Source organism: Aedes albopictus, chromosome 1 (genome assembly GCF_035046485.1).
Source record: "Aedes albopictus strain Foshan chromosome 1, AalbF5, whole genome shotgun sequence".
NCBI classification, from domain to species: domain Eukaryota; kingdom Metazoa; phylum Arthropoda; class Insecta; order Diptera; family Culicidae; genus Aedes; species Aedes albopictus.
Window position 1 is genome coordinate 297175190 of NC_085136.1, and position 18779 is coordinate 297193968.

An 18779-nucleotide genomic window follows, 5' to 3' on the forward strand; every position below is an offset into this window, starting at 1 on the left:
AAATTTGAGGCTAAATAAGGGCGGGGTTATTCAAATGTTGTTAATTAGCTTACATTACTGCCTATATGGGTTCGCTTAATGCGTTTTCGCCATTGGCGTTTTTCAATTGACCACGATTTGGTTCGTCGTTGATGTTTCCTTTTTGTGCTGTGATTGTGAAGAGTGTAATCCTGTCTAGTTTGGGTAGTGGCTACGGCAAGGAAACTTCAGATCAATTTTCAGCGTAAAAAGCGTATGTAGCCCAAGTGGATCTACTTCAAAAAGTTCATTTTCGTAGGGTAACTTCTGTATAGTTTACCTTGTGAACCCAGTTTTGCTTCTTTCATTATAAATGAAGTATCGTGCCTCGAGCATGCTATATCTTAGTATGTTTCAACCTTTCCTTATGGATGCCTTCAAGCAAGCTCTTGTTTTCAGCATCTTTTCGCTGATATTTGGCATCTGAAGTAGCTCAAACATTCATTTGAGATGCTTCAGTTTGATGAAATACTTAGGTAGTACAGTTCATGGTTAACTTAACATAGAATTGCACCTAACCCAACTCTGCATGAGCAGAATTTGTCATGAGTTGACTGATTGGCATGTGTCAGATGAGGACTCTCCATTTGACCTTTTTGCACTTTGGAGTGTTCCTTCGCAAACTTTGCGTATTCAGGCGTCCCTGCTCAACAAGCTAGGGAACCTGTAATAATTGGTTGCGATCACATTTTATGGATAACTCGCTTCCATTGCTACTCCAAGAGAGTTTCATTATGGTTTTGTTATTACAACGCCCTTCATTGTGGTATACCATAGCTACTGCTTTGAAAGAAGCTTGTCCTCTGCGGTCTGTGCGGGCCGCAAGAGGTATTCCTGAATGGAACTCGGACCTGTTCAAGTTCTAAATATCTTCGGATAAACCCCTCCTTTGTATAGCTACGAATCTTTAGCTTCTACCCCGAGGATTGTAGCTATAGAATCGATTTAGTGAGCACTAAAAAGCTCTGCTTACTTCAAATCTCCTGGAGCAAATGGGGTTTTATCCTATTTTTCTCCAGAGGGATTTGAGTTTTTCAAACATGTTTTGAACTCTTGTACTACCCATGATCGCATATTTGCTGGGTTTCCTATTCATATGGGACAATTATGCGATCATAGGCAGTGTAGTTTTCTATTGGGTATTTTCATGGCATGAAATTACTCTGTAGTTTTATCCCGAAAGGGTGCATGCGTTGTAAAAAGAAGGAATAAGTTCCAGATTTTTCTGGTTATGTCGTTCTTTCTGAAATGCTCGAAACGCATTGTCGATTATCACATCTGTGATGTTCGTCTGGCTAACATGCCTGTTCATGTGAATTCACATGTCTCCCAATTTGGGATGTCCACAGTGACTCTTTTACATAAAGTTGTATACGTTTTCAAGAAAGCACTCGCTCAAACGTAGTTTTTGCTTGGGTGATTTCTTGAATATTGAGGATGCTTTTGATGACGTGCCTTTCTATGTCGTATTGAAAGTCGCATGACGTCGCAAGCTACCTCCAATGAGCTATAGGCTCTTTTTACGCTTATGCGTTTTACAGTGTCCTTTTCAGGGCACTGATTAACCCAGTTGTGGTATGAGCTATGAGCTCTCGTTGCGCTTATGCGCTCATTCCCTCTTCTAGGGCACCCCTTCCTATTTCATCATCTTTCCCTTTCCTAATTCCCATCCCTTGTCCCATTCTCCCTCAGGTAAATGATGAAATAGGCTCATATGTATGGCGATGGCACAAATGTCCCAAATGGAGGATAACGTGCCTCTGGAGCCGGCCTTCTGATACCTGATACCTGATACCTCTCCAACGCTGTTAACATATTGATGATCAAACCAGGGGATCCGCTAGCAGCAAGGCAGACCTACTGCTCATCTTTTGTGAGTGTGTTAGTGTCGACTGGCAACGCGGATGGCCCGCGAAATCGCATTGTGTTGTTTGGGGAGGCGCACTCGATGCATGTTAGGTAGGTGTAGTTTGTTCGAGTTTGACGTGCCTCTACACTCTCCCTGGATAAAACTTCTCCTTCGAATCAACTGCAATCGAATACATCCGGGTTACCGATGAACCTTCTTTGCTCTCCGAATCACGCATAACGGGTGTCAGCTCCGGCCTAGGCTCTGATTCTCTTTCCCACTCGAGCGATACATCACCTCTTCGCTTCACCATTACCAACTGATCCTGCTCAATTGCATCTTCTCCAAGTATGATAGCCGTATCCTGAACCCATGTGGGCACCACCTGTAACTCAACCGGCAACTTGATCCCATCAATCAATAACTCAGCGGACACCTTTGAGGACACGGTTACTTCCTTATTTCCAAAACCTCGTAGCATCTTATGACTTGGCTTTAGTTCGCCAACCCTTTTGGCGAATTTCTCCTGGATAGTCGAGACTTTTCCGTCAGTGTCCACTAGGGCCTTCAGCGTGTGCCCAGCTACCACTACATCTTTCACGAACATACTCTTCTGATCTACCACTCGTATCATATTCGGGTTTTGTTCCCATTTTGCTAATTTGGCTTCTACAGTCCTTCTTCATGTGTCCTTTTCGTTTACACAAATGGCACTTCACTTTTGGGCAATTCCTGGCAATATGCCCCGACTCGTGGCAATGAAAGCAAGATTCTCCCGCAGCTTCAGCTCTACGACGCCCCTCACTCAAGATTGATGCAGCACCAGCTACCACTTCAGCGCCTTTACTGGAAACCGCTTCAGCATCTACACTGCCAATCCAACGTAGTTCTTTCAATAATCCCTGCACTGTAACCTCTTTACCAATTGTCATTCCAGATCGTTTAATGTGCGCCTTGAGCCCACTGGTGATGTACATCACGATCGTTTCTTCAGCGAATCCTCTTCTTCGGCCCATCGCCAGCATCTCGTATACGTACTCCTCTACTGTTTCAACACTCTTCCATTTACGAGATGAAAGTAAATTATGATAATAGATCGGATTTTTTGTCTACGGAAAACCGTTGACTATTTCCCTCTTGAAATCCGTCCTGCTCTTGATGGTTGTATGGCAGCCCTCAAACCATAATTTCGCACAACCGCTCAAACTCAACCGGGCACAAATGAAGGCACAATGCAGCAGTCCACGCATACACGTCACCGATTCCATCTATATTGTTCACCCATACCTCAGCACTGGGACGCGATGGCACTTTTGGATCAAAGGGGGTGACGTATTCTCTGATCTCTCGGAAATCGGGCACTCTCGCGGGAAAGCCACCTGTACTCGTATGCCCACCGGTATCACGAGACACGCGTCACAAGTCATCAAGTTCCTTCTTCAGGGCTTCAACATGAGCATTCATCTCATCCATTTCAACACAATGTGTCATTTTACGATCAGCGTCGAACGGTGGTAAATCAATGCTGAAGCGACCGACGGAGTCTTCAAAACTCTCACTTTCAAGTTCAGAACCACTCATATCATCGCCCTATATCCAGTCACTGACGATTTGAAATCAGTCCGCGATGACGGAAACTGTACAATCTGTATCACTGTATTTTGCTGAGTTATACTCTCGAGGAGTGGACGGCTAGAAAGTCCCCCAACGTTGAGACTTTCCTCGAACCGACGATTTCAGAAACACTCCCTGGCGAAAGAACGATCGCGAGTAGCTATTGTTCAAGACTTGTTCAAGAATTTTGCGAAAAACTATTGAATTTTGGTATGTTAAATTCGAAGAAGAATTGGGTAGAAGAATCTTGAAATGTATTCATAGAGGAATGCCGGAATGAATTCCTGGTGGTAACCCGGGAGGAATTTCTGGAGGAATCCTCGGAGGAATGCCGGGAGTAATTTCTGGAGAAAACCTGAGATAAATGCCTTGAAGAATCCCAGAAGAAATTTCTAAAAGAATACTAGGATGGATTCCTAGAGAAATTCCTGGAGGAATACTAGGATGAATTCCTGGAGGAATCCCGGGAGGAATTCCTGGAGGAATCCCGGGAGGAATTCCTGGAGTAATCCCGGGAGGTATTCCTGGAGGAATCTCGGGAGAAATTTCTGGAGGACTCCTGGAGGGATTCTTAGTGGAGTCGTGGAGGATTTCTTAGAAGAATCCTGGGATGAATTCCTGAAGGAATGTCGGGAGGAATTCCAGGTTGCATCCTGTAGGATTTACTAGAGGAATCTTGAGATAAATTCCTGGAGGAATGTTGGAAGCAATTTCTGGAGGAATACTAGGAAGAATTCCTAGAAAAAATCCTGGAGTAAGCTCAGGAGGAATTGCTGGAGGAATCCAGGAAGGAATTCCTGGAGAAATACTAGGAGGAAGTCCTGGAGGAATACTGAGATGAATCCTTGAAAGAACCTTGGGCAATATTTCTGGAGGAATTCCTGGAGGGATCATGAGAGCAATTCTTGGAGGAATACTAGGATGAATTCCTGGAGAAATCCCGGAAGGATCTCCTGGAGGGATCCTTGCAAGAATATTTTAAGCACCTCGGAAAGAACTCATAGAGAAATCTTTGAAGCACCTCTTTTAAGAATCTCGGAAGCAACTGCTGGGGGAATTCTGGAAGGCACTTATCATGAACGAATCCAGTATGGAACTTCAGGAGAAATCCCAAAAGAAACTTCTAAGAATACTAAGCGAGTTTTCACTATCATGAGTATCTTAAACAAAAACTGGAAAAGAGATCTCACAAAACTGCAGCAAGCTTAAAACCGAGATTAGATAATGGCGCCAAATGAGTCCATAGACACGGCCTGTGGAATTATGCTGATTGAATTACACTCACCAATTTCCAATCCGGTCTCGATTCGTTAAAGCATTTGAACGCCGAATTTAGCTAATGACGATAATTTGAAGCACTATCTACCTACCACCAAATTCGTCAGATCTTATCAACCCGAAACGAAAGCTGAACAAACCGCGTTCACATTCCTCGGATGCCGATTTGGCACGCGTTTTTCTTTCGCACCTCGCCGTAATCTCGCCATCTGCCACCACATTATCAATCTGATCCCGGCGCTGCTCAGTCGCAGAGGTAAGTTCAAAAATACCTCAGCGTTACATGTCCAGTCCGCGGCAACAACGGCAACCGGACCCCTGGCACTGGCCGCTGCTGGCTGGCTGGCTGACAACAGTTTATTGGAAATCGATTAATTTTTATTGCAAATAATTGCTCTCACTCACGTTTCTCCGGTCGATCGGTCGGTCGGTGGTGGAGGTAGTGATGCAGTCCGCGAAAGACTTCCTTCCAGTAGTCGCCGGCCACCGCACCGACGACGACGACGACGACGACGACGGTTTCAATCATTGCTATGCGCGCGGCGAGTTTTGAATATTCGCGTCGTCGCCGCTGCCGCCGTGGCGCGGCAATGACAGACAGGGGTGGTTATAGCAGGAGCACCGAGGCATTGATACAGATCCGGGAAAGCCTGGTCGAAAACAAAAACTGCAACTGCATCTTGAATTCGATCCGGTTTGTAATCAACAACCGTGTGCAGGAGGGACGAGGACCAAACAGCGAGGTCGTTAGCTTTTTGCTCCCGTTTTGTAGTGATTTTCGCCCACACACTTAATCAAGGGATCAACAACTGTAACTGGTCGCAACGGGGAGTATGAATCAGTAGGGAGAGACGAATCACCCGTTGGTGGTTTCGATTGCATTAGGAACGGCCTCTGGTGTGGTGACCCAGCGATTTTACATGAAGAAATTGAGCGATAAAACGAGTTTTGTTCAAAACTTCCGGCTTGCGTGGCGACATATAGACTAACAGCACTTTTATTCGTGGACATGCATCGTACTGCAGTTCATATTCAAATCGTTTTTCCTCTCATGGATTCTTCCGGAGAATTCTCCAGAGATTACTCCGGGGATTCCTCCAAACATTTCTCCAGAGACTCCTCCAAAGATTCCTCCAGGGATTCCACCAAAGAATCATTCAGGAATTCCTCCAGGGGTTCTTTCAGGAAATCTTCCAAGGATTCTTTCAGGAATTCCTCCAGGGATTCCTTCAAGAATTCCTAAAATAATTCTTCCAGAGACGCCTTTGGAGGTTCCTCCAGGAGTTAAACCCCGGAACTCCTCTAGTAACGACAACGGGTTTAATTCGTCCCTACGTTTCAGCAATGAATTCCTCCGGGGATTCCTCCAGAAATTCCTCCGGGGTTTCCTCCAGGTATTCCTCCGGGGATTCCTCCAGGAATTCCTCCGGGGATTCCTCCAGGCAGGCTTGTCCGCACTGAGCGCATGAAAATTCTGCTCTTTTGATTTACACCACCAAAACCATCGTTTTTATGCAATCTTCCTATTTCACCTGATAGAAGGATGTTTGAATATCCTAAATGTCATTTCGAACTGTCAAAAAACCGCACCGCAGTGCCACACCGTGCGTGCAAAGAGAATTTCACCCGGGTGAATTCACCCCAGTGAATTTCTCTTTGCGCGCTCAGTGCGGCACTGCGGTGCGATTTTTTGACAGTTCGAAATGACATTTAGGATATTCAAACATCCTTCTATCAGGTAAAATAGGAAGATTGCATAAATACGATGGTTTTTGTGGTGTAAATCAAAAGAGCAGAATTTTCATGCGCTCAGTGCGGACAAGCCTGCCTCCAGGTATTCCTCCGGGGATTCCTCCAGGAATTCCTCCGGGGATTCCTCCAGAAATTCCTCCGGGCCCGGGGATTCCTCCAGGAATTCCTCCGGGGATTCCTCCAGGGATTCCTCCGGGGATTCCTCCAGAAATTCCTCCGGGGATTCCTCCAGGGATTCCTCCGGGGATTCCTCCAGGAATTCCTCCGGGGATTCCTCCAGGTATTCCTCCGGGGATTCCTCCAGGAATTCCTCCGGGGATTCCTCCAGGAATTCCTCCGGGGATTCCTCCAGGAATTCCTCCGGGGATTCCTCCAGGAATTCCTCCGGGGATTCCTCCAGGAATTCCTCCGGGGATTCCTCCAGGAATTCCTCCGGGGATTCCTCCAGGAATTCCTCCGGGGATTCCTCCAGGAATTCCTCCGGGGATTCCTCCAGGAATTCCTCCGGGGATTCCTCCAGGAATTCCTCCGGGGATTCCTCCAGGAATTCCTCCGGGGATTCCTCCAGGAATTCCTCCGGGGATTCCTCCAGGAATTCCTCCGGGGATTCCTCCAGGAATTCCTCCGGGGATTCCTCCAGGAATTCCTCCGGAGATTCCTCCAGGAATTCCTCCGGGGATTCCTCCAGGAATTCCTCCGGGAATTCCTCCGGGGATTCCTCCAGGAATTCCTCCGGGGATTCCTCCAGGAATTCCTCCGGGGATTCCTCCAGGAATTCCTCCGGGGATTCCTCCAGGAATTCCTCCGGGGATTCCTCCAGGAATTCCTCCGGGGATTCCTCCAGGAATTCCTCCGGGGATTCCTCCAGGAATTCCTCCGGGGATTCCTCCAGGAATTCCTCCGGGAAATCCTCCGGGGATTCCTCCAGGAATTCCTCCGGGGATTCCTCCAGGAATTCCTCCGGGGATTCCTCCAGGAATTCCTCCGGGGATTCCTCCAGGAATTCCTCCGGAGATTCCTCCAGGAATTCCTCCGGAGATTCCTCCAGGAATTCCTCCGGGGATTCCTCCAGGAATTCCTCCGGGAATTCCTCCGGGGATTCCTCCAGGAATTCCTCCGGGGATTCCTCCAGGAATTCCTCCGGGGATTCCTCCAGGAATTCCTCCGGGGATTCCTCCAGAAATTCCTCCGGGGATTCCTCCAGGAATTCCTCCGGGGATTCCTCCAGGAATTCCTCCGGGGATTCCTCCAGGAATTCCTCCGGGGATTCCTCCAGGAATTCCTCCGGGGATTCCTCCAGGAATTCCTCCGGGGATGCCTCCAGGAATTCCTCCAGGAATTCCTCCGGGGATTCCTCCGGGGATTCCTCCGGGGATTCCTCCAGGAATTCCTCCGGGGGTTCCTCCAGGAATTCCTTCAGGAATCCTCCAGGGATTCCTTAGGGAATCCTCCAGGAATTCGTTCGGGGATCCTTCAGGAATTCCTCCGGGAATCCTCCAGGAATTCCTCAGGGAATCCTCAGGGCATTCCTCGGTGAATCTTCCAGGAATTCCTCCGGGAATCCTCCGAGAATTTCTCCAGGAGTTCCTTTCGTTTTTTTTTCCCCAGGGGATTACTCCAGACATTTCTCCCGAGACTTCTCCAGGAATTCATCCTAGGATTCCTCCAGAAATACCTCTCGGGATTCCTCTTTGAATTCCTCTAGGAATTCATCCAGGAATTATTCCCTGAATTCCTCCGAGGAATTCCTTCCGGGATTTATTGAAGGATTCCTTCCGGGATGTCTTCAGGGATCCCTTCTGGGGTTTCTTGAGGGATTCCTTCCGGGATTTCTTGAGGGATTCCTTCCCGGATTTCTCCAAGAATTCCTTCCGGGATTTTTCCATGGATTCCTCTTAAAATAAATTCAGAAATTCTTAAAGCTATTTCTTTAGGAATTTCTTCAGGAGCTTTTCTTAAGATTTCTCCAGGGATTCCTCCAAAGGAATTTTAAGGAATTCCTTCCAGGGTTTTTCCTGAATTACCTCCCAGAATTTCTCTCGAGATTCCTCTAAGAACTAATCCCAGGATTCCTCCCGGGATTCCTCAAGGAAGTCCTTCCAGGATTTCTCCAGGAATTTTGTGTCATGCTTTTTTCAAAGAGCATTGGAAGCATTGAACGTGTCGGTGTTTTTTTTTGCCTTTCTCGTACACTAAGTGTACTGGAAAGGCTATATGTTTACTCCAAAAATGACTTTTTGATAGAAGGCCCGGAGGGTCAAATCACATATACCAATCGACTCAGCTCGACGAATTGAGATGATGTCTGTGTGTGTGTATGTGTGTGTGTATGTGTGTGCGTGTGTGTGTGTGTCTGTATGTGTGTGTACAAAAAAAACTCACATCACTTTTTGGCAGTAAACCTTATCCGATTTCAATGACCGACGGTTCATTCGACGCGGAATCTGGTCCCATTGTTTCCTATTGAAAATGGTTCGGATCGGTTCAGCCGTTCCGGAGATATGGCCATTTAGGTGTTCCGGAACGGTACCCCAGGAAGGGACCAGATATGAAAATGCATCAAACCTATGCATGCGACACATCAAACCACGGCATTTTCGATAACCTGATGAGCAGTAAGCAGAAAAACAGTCTAAGACCATATCTGAACCGGTAGTGTTCCGGAACCGGTTCCGGGTGTCCCGCCGGAAGTGGCAAATATCAAAGTGAACCAAACCCATGCATGAGATACATCAAACCACGGCATTTTCGATAACCTGATGAGCGGTAAGCAGGAAAATAGTCTCAGACCCTCATATCTGAACCGGTAGTGTTCCGAACCGGTTGTGGGCGTCCCGCTGGAAGTGGCCAAATATATAATTGTACCTAACCCATGCAAGCGACACATCAAACCACGGCATTTTAGATGACCTGATGGACAATGAGCAGGAAAATCATCTCAGACCATATCTGAACCGGTAGTGTTCCGGAACCGGTTCTAGGCGTTCCACTGGAAGTGGTCAAAAATACAATTGAACCAAACCCATGCATGCGACACATCAAACCACGGCATTTCCGATGACCTGATGGACAATGAGCAGGAAAACGATCTCAGGCCATATTTGAACCGGTAGTATTCCGGAACCGGTTCTAGGCGTCCCGCTGGAAGTGGCCAAATATACAATTGAACCAAACCCATGCATGCGGCACATCAAACCACGGCATTTTTGATGACCTGATGGATAATCAGCAGGAAAATCATCTCAGACCATATCTGAACCGGTAGTGTTCCGGAACCGGTTCTAGGCGTCCCGCTGGAAGTGGCCAAATATACAATTGAACCAAACCCATGCATGCGGCACATCAAACCACGGCATTTTCGATGACCTGATGGATAATCAGCAGGAAAATCATCTCAGACCATATCTGAACCGGTAGTGTTCCGGAACCGGTTCTAGTCGTCCCGCTGGAAGTGGCCAAATATACAAGTGAACCAAACCCATACATGCGACACATCAAACCACGGCATTTTCGATGACTTGATGGATAATGAGCAGGAAAATCATCTCAGACCATATCTGAACCGGTAGTGTTCCGGAACCGGTTCTAGTCGTCCCGCTGGAAGTGGCCAAATATACAAGTGAACCAAACCCATACATGCGACACATCAAACCACGGCATTTTCGATGACCTGATGGACAATGATCAGGAAAACGATCTCAGACCATATCTGAACCGGTAGTGTTCCGGAACCGGTTCTGGTCGTCCCTGAACCAGAAGTGTTTCGGAACCCGTTCCGGGGTTCCCGCCGAAGTGGTTAAATCTGAAAGAGAAACAAACCCGTACATGCGTCACATCAAATAGCGGCTTTTTAGATTACCTAATGAACGGCCAGCAAGTGTTTCGGAATCGGTTTTGAGTGGCCGGAAGCGGTCAAATGTAAAAGTAAACCAAATCCAGGCATGTGACACATCAAATCATGGCTTTTGCGATAACCTGATGAACAGTTAGCTAGAAAATAGCCTTACGTCACACTAAAGACAACTGGTAGTGTTCCGGAATTGGTTCCGAGAGTCCCGTCAAAATTGTCAAACCCTGCATGTGACACCTTCAATTTAAAGCGTTTTTGGTTAACCGATGAGCAGTTAACAAGACAATAATGTTAGACTGTATTTGGTTCAGCCGGTAGTTACCCGGAATCAGATCCGGGTAGTAAAATTTAAAATTTAACCCAACCCATGGATGCGGTACATCAAATCACGACCAGTTTTGTAAACATTCGACACTTTTTACTAACTGCATTTTGTTGCCGCAGTCGGGTGTCAGTCGGCTTTGTTACATTCGTGCGCTATTGTTACCTCTTACCTACACACAACACGAGCAGTAGAACGAAGATCAATAAACATAAGAAAGGGTCAAATCAATGTCATCTGACACAATGACATTTGTCTAATTATAGCTTTACGCATAGATTTTCAGCCAATTCCGATTATGAATGTTAATATTAGTTTATTATTGCATGTTGCATTGAATACGACACACAGATGGGCAACATAGCTCTTATTATGGAAGAAGACAGGAACAACAAAAGCCGAACCGTCTCCCGAAGCCGCTATCGTGGTGAAGTGCATTCGTTTGATATTTTTGTTTCGAACAGTAGTTTGATTGCTTGTGTTGCGAATGTCGGAGACAAAGTAGGCCGAATATCGACGAAAAGGTTCAAATGATTGTGATCTCTAACAAGACTGATCACGACTTATCAACAACCTGATGGAAAAATAGGGTCAGACCACATTAGATTCCCGGTAGTGTTGCGGGTTCAGCTGTGGCTTCGAAAGTGGTTAGAAGTAAAAGTAAAGCAAACCCAATTATGTGATATATCAAATCGCGGTGATTAGGTAAAGGTGAATAAATAGCAATAAAATATTCTCAGACCATACTTGGGACAACCGGTAGTGTCATGGTCCATGACTCATGGAATCAGATCCGGCTATCCCACCGGAAATTACCAAATATAAAAATGAACCAAACCCATACATACGACACATCAGATCGCAGATTTTTGATAATCCAATGAACGGTTAACAAGAAAATAGCCTTAGATCACATTAGAGACTAGCTGTTGTGTAGCAGAACCAACGTTCATGTGAATAATTAAATCGTGGCTTTGTTTAATGGCCTGATAAACATTAGGTATGAACAACAGTGACGAATAGGTTTAATTTCTCATATATGAGAACAAAATAAAGACAAAACTAAAGCGATCTCATCAAATCGTATCATTTCAGATTCCTAGGGTGTAAATTTATAGCAGAATGGGTCAACGTTGAATGGAAAAATAAGAATTTGATCGCGTCAACAGAAGATGGTGGCTGTTTTAAGGAATTTTGAGCTCTAAAACTATGTAAAATAAGTGTATTTGGTATGGGAAATGTGTTCGGAGTCCACCAGAGTATTCAAGATAGCGGTCCAAAGTTCAAGATAATGGCCCAGTATTCAAGTTAGTGCCTATTTTATAGGATTTTTAATTCTTGCACTATGGGCATATTTTGTATGGAAATATGTTCAGAATTCAAAATTTGTAATCAGAAAACCCAAGCTGTGCGCACAAGGTCTGCAATATGACTATAGTTTGAATGGGGAAGAATACCGGTCTTCGTCCAAAACTGGTAACCAGAAAATCATAAACGACATGCCAAAATTCAATACGGCGACTATTTTATGTAGTTTTAAGTGCAGAGTCCAAAAATGAATACCAGAACATCGATGATGGTGTCTCAATGTTCAAGATGGCGGTTAGTTTAGTTGGGGTAGATATCCAGAGTCATAAAATCTAAAATGACGTTTCAAAACTTTGCGGCTTCATGATACTTGTTTGGTTTGAGTTTTGGATCGTTGTCTTATATTTTCTGAATATTGGATGTTATGCTAATATAAAATGTATCCATATTGAGCAGATTTAGCAAGCAGTTTTCATTTTGTATTTATGTCAATGTCATCAACATGTCGCTCGAGTTTTGTTGAAAGGATATTTTAAAGCACGAGAAAGGCACCATCACCGCTAGGTGGATTAATTAGGGTTTTTTTGAATAAAGCTCGTTTAGTTGATATTCGCAATTCATCTGTTTCGAAAAGGTACTATGCCATTTATTGTGTGAGCCATGTGCAACTTCGTTGGTAAACTTTTATTCAAAGTGCAATGAATTGTATCACCACTGCACCTTACAAAGTAAACCGCAATTTCCTTTCCTCTCTAAGCAAATATCCTCTGCTAACTCGCAGCAAATTCACTCGATGAGATCGACGACGACGACGTTATCATCAGTTTCTGCCTGCAAGACAATCCCCAACTATCATCGCACTGCTGACTGCTCTTTTCTAGTTTAGTACCCACTTCTGTAGGATAGTTGATACCATTTCCCATCAACGTGCACCCAGACCCAGGGTCAGGGTGACCAATTTGTTTAGCCAAAACGACTATGCGAAGGATGAATGACAGTGAAACTTGACATTCGTTAGATAAGTGCATACGTTAGTGATTACCATGGAATCATCCGATAGTAGCAAGTAGTCATGGCGGGTGAATTGACCGCCCTTTAGAGAGAATTGCAATAGTTTCTAGCAGAGGTTCCCAATTACAAAGCGTTGCAACACACGTTAGGTCTTATGTTGGATACCGACGACGCCTGTATGCTGAAAGGTATAGCTCAAAATTTCACGACAATGCATTTTAATCCAATCATTGAAGCCCACTGGTCTACAGTGCTACTGCAGCCACACAATCCTAGTGAAGGTAATTTATTCATAGCCTGCCGGGCTTTACTGGCATCCATTGTAGCCTTCCTCACGTGGAGGGAAATATGCTCCCAATATGATATTATTTGTGGTCAGTTGATCTCGCTCTTTCTCTGTTCACTCTTACTGTGGCAAAGAATCTGCCTTGGCCTCGTACATATGACATAATTTTCCTAACTGCACATAATCGCCATCGGGCACATATCATCATCTTTATCGTATAGAAGAGCTGAAGCTGCTTAGCAGCGACTGCACTGACTGGCAACTTGATGAAGCAGGCGTTTGTTGGAGTTTGTGCAGGGACAATGTCGGGTTTTCAGTCTCAGCACTTTGCTATGGATGATGTAGGTTAGTGTGGCATTTTACCATGCGAAAAACTTAGCACTGTGGCGGCGTTGTCATCGTTGTTGACGTAGATATTATACTGACGGTAGCACCATGGGACAGATATGACAGTTTCGCTGGAAAAGTTCAGAACAAGAAAACAAAAACAACAGGCATAAAACAGAGAACAGACTTAGCAGATAGAGCGGATAGAATGGACAGCAAAAACAGAAAAGACAAAACAGATAGAACAGACAGAACAGACAGAACAGACAGAACAGACAGAACAGACAGAACAGACAGAACAGACAGAACAGACAGAACAGACAGAACAGACAGAACAGACAGAACAGACAGAACAGACAGAACAGACAGAACAGACAGAACAGACAGAACAGACAGAAAGAACATTCAGTACAAGCAGAAAAAATATAACAGACAAAGCAAACAGAGCAGAGAGGGAACAAATATAACAAATAGACATAAGTAAACAGTTAAAAAAGATAGAAGAGAGAGTTCAGGGAAAGTGAGACAGACAAATCATACAAAGTGAACATTACTGATCGAACAGTCAGAACATGAAGATATATCAGAAAAATCAGTGAAAACAAATAGAATCGTGAAGAACGACCAATAACAACAGAACGAACGAAGTTTATTTTATTTTATGGATCGAAAGAATCTTTCACCACATATAATTTTTTGACTCATACAAGGATCCATAGCACCCACAGGCCCGCATTGCAGCTGAAGATGCATACCAAATAGAAAGCCAAAGTGGATTGGATTTCCTGCGGTAGGAACTTGGCCGTCAATGCCGACGCGCTTTGGTTGGGGTTTGCTACTGCTGCTGCGCGGAGTGGTCTTCTCGTTGTTGAGGTTCAAGCTCAAGAGCGATATGGTAATAGCGCTTTCGTCGAATAAATCGGATGAGTAAGCAGCTCTCGGTGGAATTCAAGATATGTATGCGGCGTGTGTGTGCGCCCCGTAACCAACCAACCCCATCATTCCCATGCTCTGGCTGGCTCCCAGCCAGTGCCAGTCAGTGTGTGGCTACGAGTGGGGGATGAAGAGGCAGTAATTTTGCGTACTTACCACCAACGGCAACTGTAGCAATGAACGAACGGCAGCAGCAGCAGTAGTGGCGGCGTCTACATTGGATACATGTAGTTAACGAGAGTGTCACCACTTTGGACGGGCTTTCACTGATTTGTGAAATTGCACCCCATTCGAGTGGGAGAGCTCGGCCTCCCCACCTCCGCCGTGTATGCCGCCCGGGGTACATCGTAATCTTCTATGAAGCGTCATCATCATTTGTCAACTTACTCTGGGCGTTCGCTGCTACTACTGCAAACCATTAGAAAGTGAAACAGCGGGCAATGGAATCTTTTGTTTGTTATTTGGCCGACCGGAGCTATTCGTTTATTATTTAAAGGTGATCATCGTTTATCTGATGCATGATGACAGTTGATCTTGTTTAAGAAACTAAAAGAAACCATCGTCATCTAGCAAAGTTTTGAGGTTTCATGTTCAGCTAAAGGTAATGACAAAGTTTTTATATTCATTCTGGGGGAACCCCTACTTGTTTTTTTTTTGCTTTTTTTCTTCTGCAATTATCGCGGAAGGAGTATTCTTGCAGAAGTCCCTTTTTGGCAAGAGTTCAACAAGTACTCTTCTGAAGACTCCTCCAAGAATTATTTAAGAACGTTTTTCTTCCCATGTACCTCTTTGGAATTTTCTGACGGAATTTCTTCTGGAATATAATCGGAATTATCCAGGAGTTTTTCTTTGAGTTTTCTTTGAGAATTACTGAATTCAAAAAAAAAATAAAATAAAGAAATTCCAGGATTTTTTTCCCATGAATTCCTCCAAAAATTTCGACAAAATGTGTCTTTTTCATAGAGATCCTTTCAGTTATTCATTTGGAATGTTTTTTTTTCTTGAAATTCATATTTTTTCAGGAACTCTTTTAAAAGTTAGTGTTGGAATTTCTCCTGATGGATTCCTTCGTGTATTACTCCATAGATTCAGGGATTTTCTCAGGTATTTGTTTTAAAATTCCTCATGAAAACTTTCAAATGATTCTTGTAGAAGTTCTTCCAGTGGTTTCTCAAGAAATTCGTCCAGGTTTTCCACAAGGTATTACTTAGGTCTCATTCAAGCCGCTCTTCTGGGATTCTTTCAACAATTTCATCGTAGCACCTTTCAGCATATCCAGCAGAAATGCAGAAATTACTCCAGAATCCATTCCTTGGCATTTTTCGAAGAGGATTCTTCAATTTTCCAGATATTTTTTCAAAGATTCCTTGAAAAAAAAAAACACAAACTTCGAAGAAATTTGTTCAGTTTTCTAAAAAATCCTGTAGGATTTTTTGAATTTTATTTTTTTGTTTTTTTTTGCAGAATTGTTTTTAGAAATTTACTACCGTAAACCGGGGTCAAATTGATCCAGCGAGGTGAAATTGATCATTGGTCATTTGGGTACTACATTGTAATTGCATACCAGGAACTTCTAAGCGTCGCAATGATCTCAAACTTCGTACCTCATCTAATTTATAGATGTCTAGAGATGAGTTTAGGCTTTTATTTTTTTAAGAAAAAGTTGGGTTTGCCTTATTTTTTTTTTGAATTTGCAATGTATTCCGCATTTAGCTGAAATCGTTGCTACTAAACAATCGTTTGTCAATAGGACTTCCAGTAAATTTTATATTTTATCATTTTTGTGGAGCCTTGGTTGGAAAGTTGTGAAGCTTTTCTGAATATGAATAAGTTAAAAAAAAGTTCTTTTTTCGATGAAAAAGCCATTTATTGTAACAGAAATCACTTATTTTAAATGATATTGCCTACCTTTAGGCCAGAGGTTCCCAAACTTTTTGCTATCGCGGCGCCTTTTGAAATTTTTAAAAATCTCGCGGCGCATCAGCAACTTTTTACAACAAATTTTGATGATTTTAACACTTTCAGTTAATAATTTCAACTACAAATCGTAAAAATAGCATTAAATCTAATGTAACAATTGCTTGAAGATTCACAGGACAAAAAAAAACATTGGAGGAAATTAATGCAAAACTTAGAAATTTGATATATAAAATATGTAGTTTATTTATTGATTCAAATATAAAAATTTTTCCATTTTTCAATTTTTCGTATTTTTTTTACGATAAGGAGATGAATCAGGCAAGGGCTTAAAATCTCAATAATAACGGTAATGATGAATCTCTCTTCTTGGCGTAACGTCCTCATTGGGACAAAGCCTGCATCTCAGCTTAGTGTTCTATGAGCACTTCCACAGTTATTAACTGAGAGCTTCCTCTGCCAATGACCATTTTGCATGCGTATATCGTGTGGCAGGCACGAAGATACTTGATGCCCAAGGAAGTCAAGGAAATTTCCTTTACGAAAAGATCCTGGACCGACCGGGAATCGAACCCGTCACCCTCAGCATGGTCATGCTGAATACCCGTGCGTTTACCGCCTCGACTATATGGGTAATGATGAATGTACACCATGAGAATCGGCTGAGTTATAGCAAAAACTAGACCAGTGCAAATAAGAATCGGGTGTAAACATGTCGTTCAGAAACTTTTGAGACAGCATGAAGTCTGGGAGGTTGACAGTTATTATTTTCGAAAGAGCTTCAAAAAAGTTCCTTGGAAACATTACTTTGAATTCAAAAGAATTCATGAAATCGAAAACCAAGCAAAAACATAAACAAGTTCAACTTCATAGTGCTCTCGATTCTGTTCTGAACATTTTTTTGAAAATTCTTAAAATACCACCCTTAGAGGTTCCATTACAATTTAAATAGGAATTCTGATCTCCGGAAATTTTAAAATTTGGTAAAAAATTAGACGTTTCATGAGGATATAAAAAATTTCGAAAAACATTCAAAGACTTGGAAAAGACGAATTTCGCCCCAAATCGTATTCGGAGTTGGCAGCACCCTCTCAGATTACAATGAAACTTTCTGGGCATGTACACCAAGACTAGATAAGCCACTTTGCATACTTAGTTTCTTCAAAATTTATCTGGACTGACTTTTGAAAAGGGCTAAACTTTTTTTATGGATTTTTTAAAAATGTTTTTAATCAAAAACTGACTACTCCTACAAAAAAGTGTTGTATGGGAGATTATCACAAAATAAGTCAAATTTTAAGAAAAAAATACTGAAAAAAATCCAAAATGAGCCCTACACTAAAAAAAACCCTAATTAATCCACCTAGCGGTGTTGGTGCCTTTCTCGTGCTTTAAAATACCCTTTCAATAATACTCGAGCGACATGTTGATGACATTGACATAAATACAAAATGAAAACTGCTTGCTAAATCTACTCAATACATATATATTAGCATAACATCCAATATTCAGAAAATATAAGACAATGATCCAAAACTCAAACCAAATAAGTGTCATGAAGCCGCAAAATTTTGAAACGTCATTTTAGATTTTCCGGCTATCACTTTATGACTCCGGATATCTACCCCAACTAAACTAACCGCCATCTTGAACATTGAGACACCATCTTGGATGTTCTGGTATTCATTTTTGGACTCTGCACCTAAAATTACATAAAATAGTCGCCGTATTGAATTTTAGCATGTCGTTTATGATTTCCTGGTTACCAGTTTTGGACGAAGACCGGCATTCTTCCCCATTCAAACTATAGTCATATTTCAGACCTTGTGAAACAGCGCACAGCTTGGGTTTTCTGATTACAAATTTTGAATTCTGGACATATTTTCATACAAAGTATGCCCATAATGCAAGAATTAAAAATCCTATAAAATAGGCACTAACTTGAACACTGGGCCATTATCTTGGACTTTGGACCGCTATCTTGGATACTCTGGTGGACTCCGAACATATTTCCCATATTAAATACACTTATTTTACATAGTTTTATAGCTCAAAATTCCTTAAAACAGCCACCATCTTCTGTTGACGCGATCAAATTCTTATTTTTCCATTCAACATTGACCCATCCTGCTATAGATTTACACCTTAGGAATCTGAAATGGTACGATTTGGTGAGATCGCTTTAGTTTTGTCTATATTTTGTTCTCATATATGAGAACTTAGACGTATTCGTCACTGTTGTTCATACCTTATGTTTATCAGGCCATTAAACAAAGCCACGATTTAATTTTTCACATGAACGTTGGTTCTGCTA